The 10,088-nt window shown below is 49.2% G+C and overlaps 1 pseudogene; it reads right to left on the reverse strand.

Annotated features, from left to right (window-relative positions):
• Positions 1–1,184: 1,184 nt before the first annotated feature.
• On the reverse strand, positions 1,185–4,158 carry LOC135520074 (enoyl-[acyl-carrier-protein] reductase, mitochondrial-like; annotated as a pseudogene).
• Positions 4,159–10,088: the final 5,930 nt, after the last annotated feature.

The raw sequence follows: 10,088 nt of genomic DNA on the forward strand, positions 1-10,088 counted from the left end.
CCTGTTTCACTAGGGTATAAAAATGAGGTAACACACATGCAATATCCCACTGTCATCCAACACCATGAAGAAAACAAAAGAACTGGCAGTTCAAAAGAGACAGATGGTCGTAGACCTTCATAAATCTGGTAATGGCTACAAGAAGATCCACAAACGATTGAATATACCACTGAGCACTGTCAGGGCAATTATTAAAAAATGCAAAATATATAGAATAGTTGAAAACCTCAAAACGCAAATGCATTTTGCTCCCCAGGATAGGGAGGAGGATGGTGAGAGAAGCAACAAAATCCCCAAGAATCACTGTGAAAGAATTGCAGGCCTTGGTGGCGTCTTGTGGTCACCAGGTTTCAAAAATCACCATCAGACAGGTCCTCCACAACCACAGGCTCTTTGGAAGGGTTGCCAGAAGAAAGACCTTTCTGACCACAAGACACAGACACACGTGCTTGGAGTTTGCCAAACATAATTTAAATTATGACTGGAAGAAGGTGCTCTGGTCAGATGAGACCAAAATCAAAAGTTTTGGTCAGATACAGCATCGGCATGTTTGGCGTCGAAACAGAGATGCATACAAGGAGAAGCTACCTCATACCCACGGTGAAATATGGTGGTGGATTAGTGATGTTTTAGGGCTGTTTTAATTCCAGAGGTCCAGGGGCACTGGTTAAGATTGATGGCATAATGAATTCCACCAAGTATCAGGTAATTTTGGCTGACAATCTGGTTGCCTCTGCCAGAAGGCTGGGACTTGGCCGCAGGTGGACTTTCCAACAAGACAATGGCCCGAAACATACCTTAAGATTCACACAGAAAGGGTTCTGTGACAACAAAATCGATGTTCTGCCATGGCCATCTCAGTCGCCGGACCTCAATCCAAACGAAAACCTGTGGGCTGAGTGGAAGAGGGCAGTTGATAAGCACAAACCCAAGAATGTGAAGGATCTTGAAAGGATCTGCATAGAGGAATGGTCCAAAATCCCTCCAAATGTGTTCCTTAACCTTGTCAAACATTACAGGAAAAGACTCCATGCTGTTATCCTTGCCAGAGGTGGTTGCACTAAGTACTAAATGAGGAGTGCCAATAATTATGAAACCTTGATTTTGGTTCAATTTATTTTGTTTTAAATAATTGTATGATTTTGGTTGGTTCCATTGAAACATTAATAAAGTACAGTATTTCTCACGTTGGTATTTTGAGTTTCTCTCTATAATTATATTGTTTATAGTATTGTTTGTGCATTGCCAGTCGGGGGTGACAGTCATTTTGGAGCTGTATAGTGGACTTTGAGCCTCTACGGAAAATACGTGTGCTTGAGCAATGTTTTTCCGACAATGATGAAGCAGCAGCCTTGGGGCTGCAACCGTTGAACGTGCCGGGACTTCGCTTTGTATGCAGGGTCGTATTCGTTTGGGCACCCAGTGCAAAAGACTGTTTCTTATTAGACCAGGTAGTCCCTTCCTGTTTCAGTCCATTTTCTTCCGTTTGGTGCCTAATGAACATGACCCTGAGAACAGCTGGGGCTGGTCAAAAGAGGGGTCACACGACCAGGACCTGTTCGGCTGAGGTGAACGGCTGCATGGCAGTGTCCAGTGCTTGCCGGAAGTCTTGGAGGCCTACCTCGGAACAGGCAGGTGCGGTCAGTTTTCCCTGGCGGATCAGGAAGCAGAGCTCATCCAGCAGTCCCTGTAAGAACCCCTCATCTGGAGAGACAGAAAGATACATAGAGACACAACATAAACTCAGAAAAAAAGACATAACAAGATTCAACAACTGAGACATAAACTGAACAAGTTCCACAGACACATGACTAACAGAAATGGAATAATGTGTCCCTGAACAAAGGGAGGGGGGGTGGGTCAAAATCAAAAGTAACAGTGAGTATCTGGTGTGGCCACCAGCTGCATTAAGTACTGCAGTGCATCTACTCCTCATGGACTGCACCAGATTTACCAGTTCTTGCTGTGAGATGTTACCCCACTCTTCCACCAGGGCACCTGAAAGTTCCTGGACATTTCTGGGGGGAATGGCCCTAGCCCTCACCCGCCGATCCAACAGGTCCCAGACGTGCTCAGTAGGATTGAGATCCGGGCTACTTGCTGGCCATGGCAGAACACTGACATTCCTGTCTTGCAGGAAATCACGCACAGTATGAGCAGTATGGCTGGTGGCATTGTCATGCTGGAGGGTCCAGCCTCTCGCAGTCCAGCCTCTCCACGCTTATTGCGGACAGTCTGAGCACTGATGGAGGGATTGTGCGTTCCTGGTGTAACTCGGGCAGTTGATGTTGCATCCTGTACCTGTCCCACATGTATAATGTTCGGATGTACTGATCCTGTGCAGGTATTGTGCCATGGTCTGCCAATGTGAGGACGATCAGCTGTCCGTCCTGTCTTAGGCATCTCACAGTACGAACATGACAATTTATTGTAATGGCCACGTCTGCAGTCCTCATGCCTCCTTGCAGCATGCCTAAGGCACGTTCACATAGATGAGCAGGGACCCTGGGCATCATTCTTTTTGGTGTTTTTCAGATGCAGTAGAAAGGCCTCTTCAGTGTCCTAAGTTTTCATAACTGTGACCTTAATTGCCTACCGTCTGTAAGTTGTTAGTGTCTTAACGACCGTTCCACAGGTGCATGTTAATTGATTGTTTTTTGTTCATTAAACAAACATGGTAAACAGTGTTTAAACCCTTTACAATGAAGATCTGTGAAGTTATTTGGATTTGTAGGAAGTGTCTTTGAAAGACAGGGTCCTGAAAACGGGACGTTTCTTTTTTGCTGAGTTTATTAAAAGCAATATTATAAAAGACATTATAGAAACTCATCCATATAACAGGTTATAAAGCATCATACCGGCAGGCTATTGAAAGTAATGTTTGATACTGGACATTCAGAAGGACAAAAATTAAAAGTATCATGTGTCTCACTCATAGCTTGGACCTACCATAATGGAATGTGAAGAATGCAGAGCAAAGACCTGTCTCTCCAGACTCCTATATATTTTGTGTGTGTGTGTATTGTATCTAAATACTCCTGGCTCACCCCGAGAGTGGGTTATCTTCCACTGGGTGACCCAGAACCCTTGCACATTTTTGAAGATCAGGGCGCTCTGGGAAGAGGACAGACAATATTTATTTGTAAGTACGTACAACACACAAGTGGTTTCCATAGATATCCGCATTTAAAGATATCACCATGTCTGTGAGAGGGAGAGAGAAAACAGTCTGTTGAAATAGTTCCTAGAGGAACGTGGTAGAAAAGGGTAGTATTACAGGAAGTAGCAGTCTTACCACAGGAACAGTGATTGGCTGCTTGGCCATCCCTCCATACGTCACCACCGACCCTCCAACTCTGAAAAAGTGGGGGTGGGGACTATTTACTTGATCAGATATCAATGCCGCCTCAGGGTCTCCTCTTTGATCACGTGACTGGCGCCCATGGCCTTCAGCCTGTCAATAAGCTGTGTGAGGTCTGGCCTGTGAAAAGGGACACACAAGTACATGCCATTCTTCAACACGGGCCTTCTTGAATACACAACCTTGCTTAAAATAATCACTGCTCTCTAAGGAAGTTTCTATAGCAGTCTCTCTCACATATAGACATCACTTTATTAGGGTAATGGGCTATATTATGACAGTGGGTTACTTAAAACAACCCGGTTATAGAACAAGACTCAGTGCTGTTTTCATTATATCAGTTTCCCAGCTGATAACCCAGTGTTATCATGAGGGCTGGAACCCCCCCCCCCCCCCTAAATTGTTTTACTTCAGCTGCTGAAAGGTCACATTCTTAATCAGTCACTAATTCAGATGTTCTCTTTTAGAAATGTAGCTTAGTGCAGTATGCAATGGTTCTATTCACTCGGCACCAAAGAAATCAGACTGAAACGGGGAGGGAGTCGAGGGACTACCTGGACTTGACCCAGAAGAAAAACTCATTTTTATTTTCTGTTGCAAAAGATTTTCAGTTGCATGCCCTAATGAATACGAACTGGCCGTTTGGATTTACCTGTCTCTGACCACGTTGATGGTTTGGATCTCCCTTGCAGCAGTTAATCTCATATGACAGCCTGATCCACACATCTGTTGGCTGCATTCTGGATCACTGTGTCACCTGGAATGAACTCACATACAAAGAGCAGTGCAATACACATATTATATAGTGTACTGTGATGAAGGAAGGTTAGGTTCTGTATAAAAGACTGAAGCTCACTTGTATCCTTTTCACACTATTGGGCCAACCAGAACCTACTTTGCTGGCTCTGACATTTTACTTTCATGTTCCTTTTGATAGGTTTGGAATTATGAACTTTAAATTCGTATTAATCATTAGTTGTAATAGAGTGAGTGGTGCCATAACCATTAACCTCTGGTGTTAATAGCCCCTTGGCCAACTGAAGGAGGAAAGTATATGGTGGGGGCAATTAAGCTTGGAATGCACTGAGGGTAGTTAAAGCGATCACATGTGGCAGGCATTGATAAGGGGAGAGAGCCATGGATTAGTTATGAAGGGGGGGGGGGTTGAGATCAGGTCAGGCTGCGTTAAGGGAGAAATAGAAGTTTATGGCCCGTATCACAGTGTAGGCAGGAAATACACAATGTTTGTACAGATATGCAGGAGACTCGGAGGAAGGGTTAAATATCAGTGCTTGTGTGAAAAGGTTTTTGTCTATTGCAACTGCATTGATCCGCTGGGAAGCTTTCATAGTGTCTGTTGAGTTTTTACTCTGAAAATCAGAACCTAACACTTTTCAGCAACTTAAGTGGATGTATAACAAGGCCAGAATCATATAGCACTGCTTGGCTTAGCCACAGTAGTGTGAAAAGGGTATTGGATAAGGGTACAATGGGCAAAAATGGGTAACAGCTAGCTTAGCATCTACATGTTGAAATGGTGAACTTAGCACACTTGGTTTCAGCTCCTCAAAGTCAGAGAGCATCCTAAAGGCAGTGCAGGGGTTAACACCCAGTGTGGCTGCAGAGAACAGGGGGATGTCATTGGGCAGCGAGATCACATCGTCTTCAGCTATAACCGCTGCTGTCCTCCACGTCCCTGCTCAGAGAGAGGGAGAAAAGGACGGGGTCGTATTCATTAGGCACCAAATAGAAGAAAACGGACTGAAACAGGGAGGGACCACCTAAACTTGTCCAAGTACTTGTTTTTGTTTTCCGTTGCAAAACGTTTGAATACTCTGTACCCCACCCTAATGAATAAGGCCCTGGGGCCTAATTTATAAACATTGTGTGGGCACAAAATACACAAAATACACAAAATATGTCCCAAAACATAAGTATGCCAGTTCATGTAAAAGTTGGCATTTATAAAAACTGGACTTCGCGCAAGAATGTATCTATCCTCCTACAAACTTTAGACCATGGATACTTCTAGTGGTTGAAGTATTGCATTGCAAGAAGGCATGAGTAGCCTCGTAGTTGCCTTGTGCAAATGCGTAATATGATGACACTCTTATTCGTAACAAAAAAATAGGTCGAAATATAGTAACAAGATGTAATCATTTGCGGTTAGTGAGAAGAGCGTAAACCCAATTTATATCTTTGCATGCTAAAATAATTAGAAATAGGCTTATACTGTGTATCCTATTATTTAATTTTCATGATCAGTGCAGAATAAATTCCTCACCTTTTCTGACTGCGACGGTTTCATAGGCTACTCGCAGAATAGCCTATAGGCCTACAACAAGTTAGGATAGATGACCATTTGTCCCATCATTTAACTGGACACACTTCACAGTAGTAAATAGTATGATAAACTGAGCTTCAGATTGTAATGGTAGAACAGACAGTTCACCTTTTCTAAAGACGTTTGTAGGCTCGCCTTTGAGCTGTAATGTGAAATGTATTGAGGAGACAATTTCATATAAACATAAATCATACACCCTATATACAAAAGTATATGGACACCCCTTCAAATTAGTGGATTCGGCCATTTCAGCGACACCGGTTGCTGACAGGTGTATAAAATCTAGCACACAGCCATGCAATCTCCATTTACACATTTTGGTAGTAGAAGGGCCTTACTGAAGAGCTCAGTCACTTTCAACGTGGCACCGTCATAGGATATGACCTTTCCAACAAGTCAGCTCGCCAAATCTCTGCCCTGCTAGAGCTGCCCTGGTCAACTGTAAGTGCTTTTTTATTGTGAAGTGGAAACGTCTAGGAGCAACAACGGCACCATTGAACACCTTTGGGATGAAAGGTGTTAAATGGAGTTGAGCCGGGCCTAATTGCCTAACATCAGTGCCCAACCTCACAAATGCTATTGTGGCTGAATGGAAGTAAGTCCCTGCAGCAATATGGATGCTGTTATAGCAGCAAAGGGGGGACCAACTCCATATTAATGCCCATCATTTTTGAATGAGATGTTCGAAGAGCAGGTGTCCTAATACTTTTGGTCATGATATGTATATCATAACATTTTCAGAATAAATTCCTCACCTTTTCTGGGCATGATGAGTTTATATTTCCTGTAGTATCCATACACCAAATTACCCTGTACATCTTTCATTTAATTGTGACTATTAGTTAGGCTATTAGAATTTCAAGTTTTTTTCTCTATGCATCTGACAGGGTGCGCAGTTGATAACATCTACCGTAGAATGGGCAGTGCAGCATATTTAGGTTCGGGAAAAAGTGAGTGTGTCACACCCTGACCATAGTTTGCTTTGTATGTTTCTATGTTTTGGTTGGTCAGGGTGTGATCTGAGTGGGCATTCTATGTTGGATGTCTTGTTTGTCTATTTCTATGTCTGGCCTGATATGGTTCTCAATCAGAGGCCGGTGTTAGTCATTGTCTCTGATTGGGAACCATATTTAGGTAGCCTGGGTTTCACTGTGTGTTTGTTGGGTGATTGTTCCTGTCTCTGTGTCTACACCAGATAGGACTGTTTAGGTTTTCATTAATTTATTGTTTTGTTAGTTATTTCATGTCTAGTTCCTTTATTAAAGAACATGAATAACCACCACGCTGCATTTTGGTCCGTTTCTCCTTCACCAGAGGAAAACCCTTACAGAATCACCCACCACAACAGGACCAAGCGGCGTGGTAATGGACAGCAGCAACAGCGGCCAAAGACACAGGACTCTTGGACATGGGAGGAAATCCTCGACGGGAGAGGACCCTGGGCTAAACCAGGGGAGTGTAGCCGCCCCAGGGTGCAGCAAGAGAAGGAATGGACATGGGAGGACGAACTGGACGGTAAAGGACCCTGGGATCAGCCTGGAGAATATCGCCGCCCCAAGGAAGAACTGGAGGTGGCGAAAGCGGGGAGGCGCTGGTATGAGAAGGCAGCACGGCGACGTGGATGGAAGCCCGAGAGTCAGCCCCAAAAATGTATTGGGGGGGGGGCTCACAGGAAGTGTGGGGAAGCCAGGTAGGAGACCTGTGTCAACTTCCTGTGTTTACCGGGGGACTAGAGAGACCGGGCAGGCACCGTGTTATGCTGTGGTGCACACGGTGTCCCCAGTGCGGGTGCATAGCCCGGTGCGGTATATTCCAGCTCTGCGTATCGGCCGGGCTAGATTGAGCGTAGAGCCAAATGCCTTGAAGCCGGCTCTACGCATCTGGTCCCCAGTGCGTCTCCTTGGGCCGGCTTACATGGCACCAGCCTTGCGCACGGTGTCCCCGGTTCGCCTGCATAGCCCAGTGCGGGCTATTCCACCTTGCCGCACTGGCAGAGCGACCGGGAGTATTCAACCAGGTAAGGTTGGGCAGGCTCGGTGCTCAAGAGCTCCAGTGGCCTGCACGGTCCGGTCTACCCAGTACCACCTCCACACACCAGTCCTCCGGTGGCAGCTCCCCGCACCAGGCTTCCTGTGCGTGTCCTCGGCCCAGTACCACCAGTGCCAGCACCACGCATCAGGCCTACAGTGCGCCTCGCCACTCCAGAGCTGCCAGAGCCTTCCTCCTCTCCTGCGCTGCCAGAGTCTCCCGCCTGTTTAGCGCTGTCAGAGCCTTCCTCCTCTACAGCGCTGCTGGAGTCTCCTGCCTGTTCAGCACAGCCAGAGCCGGCAGTCTGCATGGAGCAGCCAGAGCCGCCTGTCTGCATGGAGCAGCCAGAGCCGCCAGTCTGCATGGAGCAGCCAGAGCTGCCAGTCTGCACGGAGCAGCCAGAGCTGCCAGTCTGCACGGAGCAGCCAGAGCTGCCAGTCTGCACAGAGCAGCCAGAGCTGCCAGTCTGCACGGAGCAGCCAGAGCTCCCAGTCTGCATGGAGCAGACAGAGCTGCCAGTCTGCATGGAGCAGCCAGAGCTGTCAGTCTGCATGGAGCAGCCAGAGCTGTCCGTCTGCAAGAAGCTGCCAGAGCTGTCATTCTGCACGGAGCAGCCATAGCTGCCAGTCTGCATGGAGCAGCCAGAGCTGCCAGTCTGCATGGAGCAGCCAGAGCTGTCAGTCTGCATGGAGCAGCCAGAGCTGTCAGTCTGCAAGAAGCTGCCAGAGCTGTCATTCTGCACGGAGCAGCCATAGCTGCCGGTCTGCATGGAGCAGCCAGAGCTGCCGGTCTGCATGGAGCAGCCAGAGCTGCCGGTCTGCACGGAGCAGCCAGAGCTGCCAGTCTGCACGGAGCAGCCAGAGCTGCCAGTCTGCATGGAGCAGCCAGAGCTGTCAGTCTGCAAGAAGCCGCCAGAGCTGTCATTCTGCACGGAGCAGCCATAGCTGCCGGTCTGCACGGAGCAGCCAGAGCTGCCGGTCTGCACGGAGCAGCCAGAGCTGCCAGTCTGCACGGAGCAGCCAGAGCTGCCAGTCTGCACGGAGCAGCCAGAGCTGCCAGTCTGCACGGAGCAGCCAGAGCTGTCAGTCTGCATGGAGCAGCCAGAGCTGTCAGTCTGCAAGAAGCCACCAGAGCTGTCATTTTGCATGGAGCAACCAGAGCTGCCGGTCTGCACGGAGCAGCCAGAGCTGCCGGTCTGCACGGAGCAGCCAGAGCTGCCGGTCTGCACGGAGCAGCCAGAGCTGCCGGTCTGCACGGAGCAGCCAGAGCTGCCGGGCTGCACGGAGCAGCCAGAGCTGCCGGTCTGCACGGAGCAGCCAGAGCTGCCGGTCTGCACGAAGCCGCCAGAGCAGCCAGTCTGCATGGAGCAGCCAGAGCTGTCAGTCTGCAAGAAGCCGCCAGAGCCGCCAGTCTGCATGGAGCCGCCAGAGCCGCCAGTCTGCATGGAGCAGCCAGAGCCGCCAGTCTGCATGGAGCAGCCAGAGCCGCCAGTCAGCATGGAGCAGCCAGAGACGCCAGGATACGCCAGTCAGCCAGACACTTCCAGATCCGCCAGTCAGCCAGACTCTTCCAGATCCGCCAGTCAGCCAGACTCTTCCAGATCCGCCAGTCAGCCAGACTCTTCCAGATCCGCCAGTCAGCCAGACTCTTCCAGCTCCGCCAGTCAGCCAGACTCTTCCAGATCCGCCAGTCAGCCAGACTCTTCCAGATCCGCCAGTCTGCCAGACTCTTCCAGATCCGCCAGTCTGCCAGACTTTTCCAGATCCGCCAGTCAGCCAGGATCTTCCAGATCCGCCAGTCAGCCAGGATCCGCCAGTCAGCCAGGATCCGCCAGTCAGCCAGACTCTTCCAGATCTGCCAGTCAGCCAGACTCTTCCAGATCCGCCAGTCAGCCAGACTCTTCCAGATCCCCCAGACTCTTCCAGATCCGCCAGACTCTTCCAGATCCGCCAGACTCTTCCAGATCCACCAGACTCTTCCAGATCCGCCAGTCAGCCAGGATCTTCCAGATCCGCCAGTCAGCCAGGATCCGCCAGTCAGCCAGACTCTTCCAGATCCGCTAGTCAGGCAGGATCTGCCAGATCCGCCAGTCAGCCAGACTCTTCCAGATCCGCCAGTCAGCCAGGATCTGCCAGAGCCGCCAGCCAGGATCTGCCAGAGCCGCCAGCCAGGATCTGCCAGAGCCTTCCTCCTCTCCTGTGCTGCCGGAGTCTCCCGCCTGTCCGGCGCTGCTGCCGGAGTCTCCCGCCTGTCCGGCGCTGCTGCCGGAGTCTGAAGAGCCCCTCTGTCCCGAGCTGCCCCTCTGTACCGAGCTGCCCCTCTGTCCCGAGCTGCCCCTCTGTCCCGAGCTGCCCC

Source organism: Oncorhynchus masou, chromosome 29, assembly GCF_036934945.1.
Source record: "Oncorhynchus masou masou isolate Uvic2021 chromosome 29, UVic_Omas_1.1, whole genome shotgun sequence".
Taxonomy (NCBI): domain Eukaryota; kingdom Metazoa; phylum Chordata; class Actinopteri; order Salmoniformes; family Salmonidae; genus Oncorhynchus; species Oncorhynchus masou.